The sequence below is a fragment of the Pelecanus crispus genome, chromosome 10 (genome assembly GCF_030463565.1).
Source record: "Pelecanus crispus isolate bPelCri1 chromosome 10, bPelCri1.pri, whole genome shotgun sequence".
In the NCBI taxonomy this organism is placed as follows: Eukaryota; Metazoa; Chordata; class Aves; order Pelecaniformes; family Pelecanidae; genus Pelecanus; species Pelecanus crispus.
In genome coordinates this window covers 20,967,658-20,973,364 of record NC_134652.1, presented here as the reverse complement: position 1 = coordinate 20,973,364, position 5,707 = coordinate 20,967,658, and positions in this window count along the sequence as shown.

The window sequence follows — 5,707 nt, the reverse complement described above, 5'->3', positions numbered from 1 at the left end:
AGACCCTTTCACTCTTTCAGCAACAGTGATCCCAGAGATCGGTTTAGTTTGCTGAGGGAACTGTAGTTAGAGCCTTCAGGAACCTGATCTTGCTTGCACTGAGGTTGACAGCAAAATTCCATCTGACATGGATGCTGCAGGAGCGGTCTCTGGGCTCCAGTCTCGCACGTGGTTACATGGAACAGCCCAGGCATAGGTTTTGTGCCTCCTTGGAGTTAAGCATACCAATATGTGCTTCAGATAGCTACCTGTTGTCTGCCTATGTCACCCTTAGGAAAGCAATTTAAAGGACTCACAGCTGCTTACAGGAAGGCAGTATATCACAAGGGAGAGATGTGTTGCATCAAAGACAATGCTCTGCAAAGGCTACATCTGAGATTAACTTCCCAGCTGTCTCTTGATTTACTTATAATCAAGGGCATGTGAGCTGCAACTTCCTTCCTTTACTCTTCCTTGTCAAAAGGACCTGTTTAATGCAAAGCTAGGAAGTATGACAGGACGTTTCTTTATGCTTTGTTGGTGGTTTATGTAGACAGCGCTAGCTTGAGTCACTCTGTTGGAGGTGTGGAGCACATCCTCCCGCATTAGCTGAAGAGAAAGTATCCAATGTGTTCAAGCTGGCAGGAGTTTCTTATTAACTACCCTTCCCCCAAAAGTGTTATCACAATGCTCTAATGCGTTTTTATGGGTATGAAATCTTCCCCTGATTACTGAGCTGAAGGGAACATGAGAGCAATTTGTTCTGGTTAATAACCAGGAGGCTTAGCTTGAAATAAGTTGGAATGAAAGCAAGTGTAAACCAGATGCAGAGAGAACAGAGCTGCAATCTATTGAAGTGCTTCAGGTTTCTTGTGCACATTTTTCTTCAAAACAAATAACAACACTTTGAGAGTGCACATCAAATCCATGGTGCTTTGTCCTTTCACTGTGAAAGCACAGATATGTGCTGCTGAGAATAGGGAAAAGCCTTGCTTCGAACAGCACATGTGGGAGCAAATGATGATGGTTGGATTGCACTGTTATAACTCTGGAATGAGCTTCTCTAGTGGCTATTTTGAGGTTGCCAGATAAGCACAGACTGTTCCTTTTTTTTTTTTTTTTAACTCAATGGCAAATAATGAAAGTTCTTATCAAGACTATCTTGGGTTTTGCAAGACTTTGTTTCTGGTTCTTACAGCCTGTGTCAACTGAAACTCAGAGGAGGCACGTAGATTTATACCTTAGATTATACCTTAGTTTCCATCTCTCTGCAAAAGTAACAGATCACAATGAAATCAAATTGTTTCTCTTGTTTTTTTCTCCAAGATGTTGTCTACTTGTTTTCATGTCCAGAAGGTTTGCATCCACCTGATTCCCTGGTGATGTCCTAGAAGTAGTTGGAATGATTCAAGGACCAAGAATACAAGTTTATTGAGGTGAAGAGGGGAAATTCTCTACACTTGCTTGTGTTATGATTTCCATGTTAGGGAGCATCAGTCACATGTCCTGAAGGAATCTAAAGCACGGAGCCTTGCTAATGGCAAACTCTGCTCTTAGTGCAATTGGCACGTTAGTGGTTCTGCTAACTGTAACTGTGGATTGGTCTGAGACACAAGGTTGGTCACTTTCTAGATTTGATAGAGTTTATGGAGGCTCAGATCATCTGTTCAGAGGCAGATGCTAGCAATAGTGTGTAGGCCCAGAAGCTAGATGGTGTTGACAGCTGACTTGGAGTTGCATCTAACAGCAACATTTTTCTAAGTATTGGATAGATGCCAGAAAGGGAACCCCAGCTCTGGTTGTCTTAGCAGCACATATGACCAGTGCTTAGCTCTGTGTATTTTTGCTGTTACCTTACAAGTTGACTGGTGCTGCTGTTCTTTGTCAGAAAGTTTAATACATCGCAGAGCACCCCATCAGTGCCTGGGTACAGGAAGCTGTGTGTCCACTTTTCAGTGTTTATTTCTCTGAAGCTGAGTGGGTGGTAGCCATAAGAAAGAGGCTTCACTAAAATCAGGGTGGGTTTATTTTTCTCTGACATACATCTTTCTCATGTCTTATTCAACAGAGTCTAAAAACTCCTCTCACTGGAAGATAGTTGTGAGGCATGGGGGCACATCCGTCTTTCCATAAACCTCAGTCTTGACAGAACTTCATATGATGACCGACGCAGTCAGGCCAAGGAAGCTACACAACTCTACCTTCCAGAAAGCTGTATATAAGCAACAGCAGCAGATGCTTGAAGACCAGCATTTTATTTTCTGCCACCTCCTCTTCATCGAGGGTAATGTTGTAGCTACTTGTCTTGCCAGCCTAACCACAGTTTGCCCTGGTGGGATCTAGCCAGTGTAGAGCATCCCTTGTCTCCCTGGACTCTTCTAGCCAAGATCCTGTGTCAACACACAAGGATTTATTGCCAACAACAGATCCAGGCATTTTGTTTAATCATCAAGATTTTTTACTATCCAGGTGGGAATGGCCAGAATTACTTGGCTGCTATAGATCATCTATCTGCCAATTATTTGGATGAATTACAGATATTAGCAGGCCTACAAAAACAGTGTTTAAGGAGATCTTGCTTTCTTCCAGCTCATTAAGCCATTTAGCATTGCATTACTCTCCAGTTCACATCAGATATATAATAATCTGACCATCTCTGCTTGTCAAGAGCTAAACCCTTACTGAAACACAAACCAACCATGGCTTAGTCACCATTAGAGGTGTAGGCTATTATATTTATTTAACAAAAGGAGCATAAATCTAGGCAGAGGAGCCTCAGAAGTGCTGTGGGAAAGCAACTTTTACAGTAAGGCCACCTTCTACTATACACTTGGGTAAAGCAGTGGCTCAAGAAACAGGTATCAAGCAGAAGGAACTGACTGTTCCTCAGATCCTGAGAAGTCCCAGCTGCTCCAGGCAAGGCCATGAGTAGAAGTGTGACCCTTTCACCCAGGTAGTGCCCCTTCCCCTGCTCCCTGTGCAGCACAGTGCAGATGCAGAGGCAGGGAGGGTGCGAAGTGAAGGAGGCACAGCAGTTATCTATGGGCATTCTGCATGGTGGGAGAGACTTTTTCTGCAGTGTGTAATGGGTAGTGAGTGATACGTGCTGTGGAAGTGGTTCATTTCAGAAAGCTTAGTGGATCACAGATTCTGTGGTGGTCTTGAAGATTTGTTCCCTGAAATTGTATTTTCCCCCCACTTCGTCCGCCCACTCTTTGGGAAGAAAACCAAAAGGTTTCTAATATTGTTGAGAAGCTGCCCACGGACATAGGAAATTAAATGTTAGTGGGAGTTGCCTATTCTGATAAGGATAGCCTCACTCAAAGAGGTGTGGTAATTTTGTGTGGCTCATTTGATGAAATCGTTATTCTCTTTTCCTTTGGTCTGGCCCAGCTGGAGCACTCTGAGCAGCTAAACAACCAAGCTCATTCACTCAGTAGCCTTTGCTGCAGTTAACGCTTCACAGTTGTTTGGAAATCATTCTGCGTGTGAGTTCATGTTTAAGGTAGAGTTGGGAGCAGAAGAAAAACACAAACGAGCTGCAGTTGAGAGCAGACTGGGACAAGAGCTGTGTCCAGGGAAAGGTCTCTGATACTGACATCTGTGACACAGACGTAGCGACCATGCAGTGCCCTGAACTGATGGGGGAGGCTATGCTCTCCTTCTTCAGTACAGTGACTCACACTAGTGCTATACACATAAACAACCAGGGAAGTATAAAGAAATATTGTCATACTTCCTAGCTTTGCATTAAAGAGGTCATTTCACTAGGGAAGAACAAGGGAAGGCGCAGCTTACACTGCCTCTGATTACAAGTAAATTAAGAAACAGCTGGGAGGTTAGTGTGGTCTGTTGGAGAAAATGGTGATATGAAGAACTGAGTGGATGCAGGGAATTTTTTGAAGTGAAATGTTTCTTCTTGACTCCCTCCATGCTTCCCTCCTCTCCCCAGGGTCAGTTCTACTGACATGTTTTTCCAACAGAAAATCTAAAGTTCAAGAAAACTACATTTTCCAACGGTAGAATACTGAATAGGTACCACAGTGGCCCTGCTGACCCTGCTACTTGACCCAAAAGCCAGAGTCAGAGTTGGATCACTATGAAATTTTTGGCTCAAGCTCAGCTTTTCTATTTCTTTTCTGAAAGGGAAGCAGGTCATTGTTCAGGAGGCAGTCGCTAAGTCACCAACCCTGACTTTTTCCATTCAGTCCAGCACCCATGGAAAGTATTGCCTGATCTAGCCCTGTGGTGACTGAGAGAGAAATAATGTAGAGAGGCATTTTTAAATACAGAATGTGATATTTCATATGTTTCAAACTGCTACTTTTCTGGTACAATAGAAATACTCTGTAGGGACAAGTAAGCTGTGTAATTTTTAAGTAAGATCAATCAACGCCCTTTGCTCCTACTCACTGAGCCATTCTTCACCTTCAGAAACACCATGCAGTTGCAGTGTGATCCTCGAGTTCATCCTACGGTTGGTTCACAAGTCCCCAAACCCACAGTACATCATTAGCTCTGGCAGCGGGTGGGTAAACATCCTCTGAGAAACTAAAGCATGGGGCTGAAGAAAATGCCCTGTGTTTTTGTTGCTGGGGGAACCAAAGTGCTGTTTATTCCCCTGTTTCCTAAATGGAGAAGTGGTCAGCTGTGACCCAACGTTATTGTCATCTGGAAGATTTGAGGCTGTTTGCTCAGTCTGGTGTCTGAACTGGAAGTGAAAGGGATGCAATGCACACTGAATCTTCTTGGGCTTAAGCATGAGCAGAGTTATGACAACTGAACTGGAGATCCTAGGTCAGAGGATGCCAGGTGGGAATGTAGCTCTTTTCTGCAACTACCTTCATGATATCTACAGTTTCACCTCCATGAGAGGATCTTGGCTCAGGTGTACACAGTCTCTGTGAACATAGAACAATATCAGAAAGGCCAGGCAGGCCTGGCTTAAACATCAGCAGGATGTTGGTGGTGTGGTTGCTTCTCTTTCAATCACTGGGACAGGTATCCTGCATGGTTTAACTTCATAAAGTGATGTTGCCATGGCTGAGCTGTATATGATGTTTGAAAAAAAAAAAAAAATGGTTTTGAGTGAGAGGGCAAGACACAGTTTAGGCCTAGGTCTACTAAACCAGTAGTTGTTTCTATTGCCAGTAGTTATGTTTGCAGCTGCCTAGGCACTGAGCGACCACTCAAGACTTAATAGAGGTTGCAAAGGTCAGAAGCTGTTGGGAAAGCTCTGAGGCTGTCCTGGGCGGTGGTTTGAGACCCAGGCATGCACACGCTCACGCACACGTGCTGGCTGGCATGCTACAGTGTTTCCCAAGGGGCTGTGCAAAAAATAACTAGAAAAAGGAAATGGTGTTGTTGCGAATATTTTCAGAATGCAAAATAAACTCTGGTCCAAGAAAAGGTATTACTTTGGAAGGAAGCCAGAAAGCAAATACAGCCATGACCTGCAATGACCACAGCTTCTCTCTTCTGATCCAGGCTGGCTTCTAGCCTCCTCAGGGAGTGCAGTATTGGTTAAAGAGAAGGCCAGCAGCTCCTGTTCTTGTTTATCTCTACAGTGAAAAGATCAGACTGTCAGGGTACAGGGCTTGAACAGTGCCTTGGCTTGGTGAATAGAGATCCTGGCAAAAAGATCCCACCCTGCACTTACAGGCTTCCTTGTGAAGGGGAGGAGGAACGTTGCAGAAGAATGTGCTCACTGAACAAGAGCAAAACATGT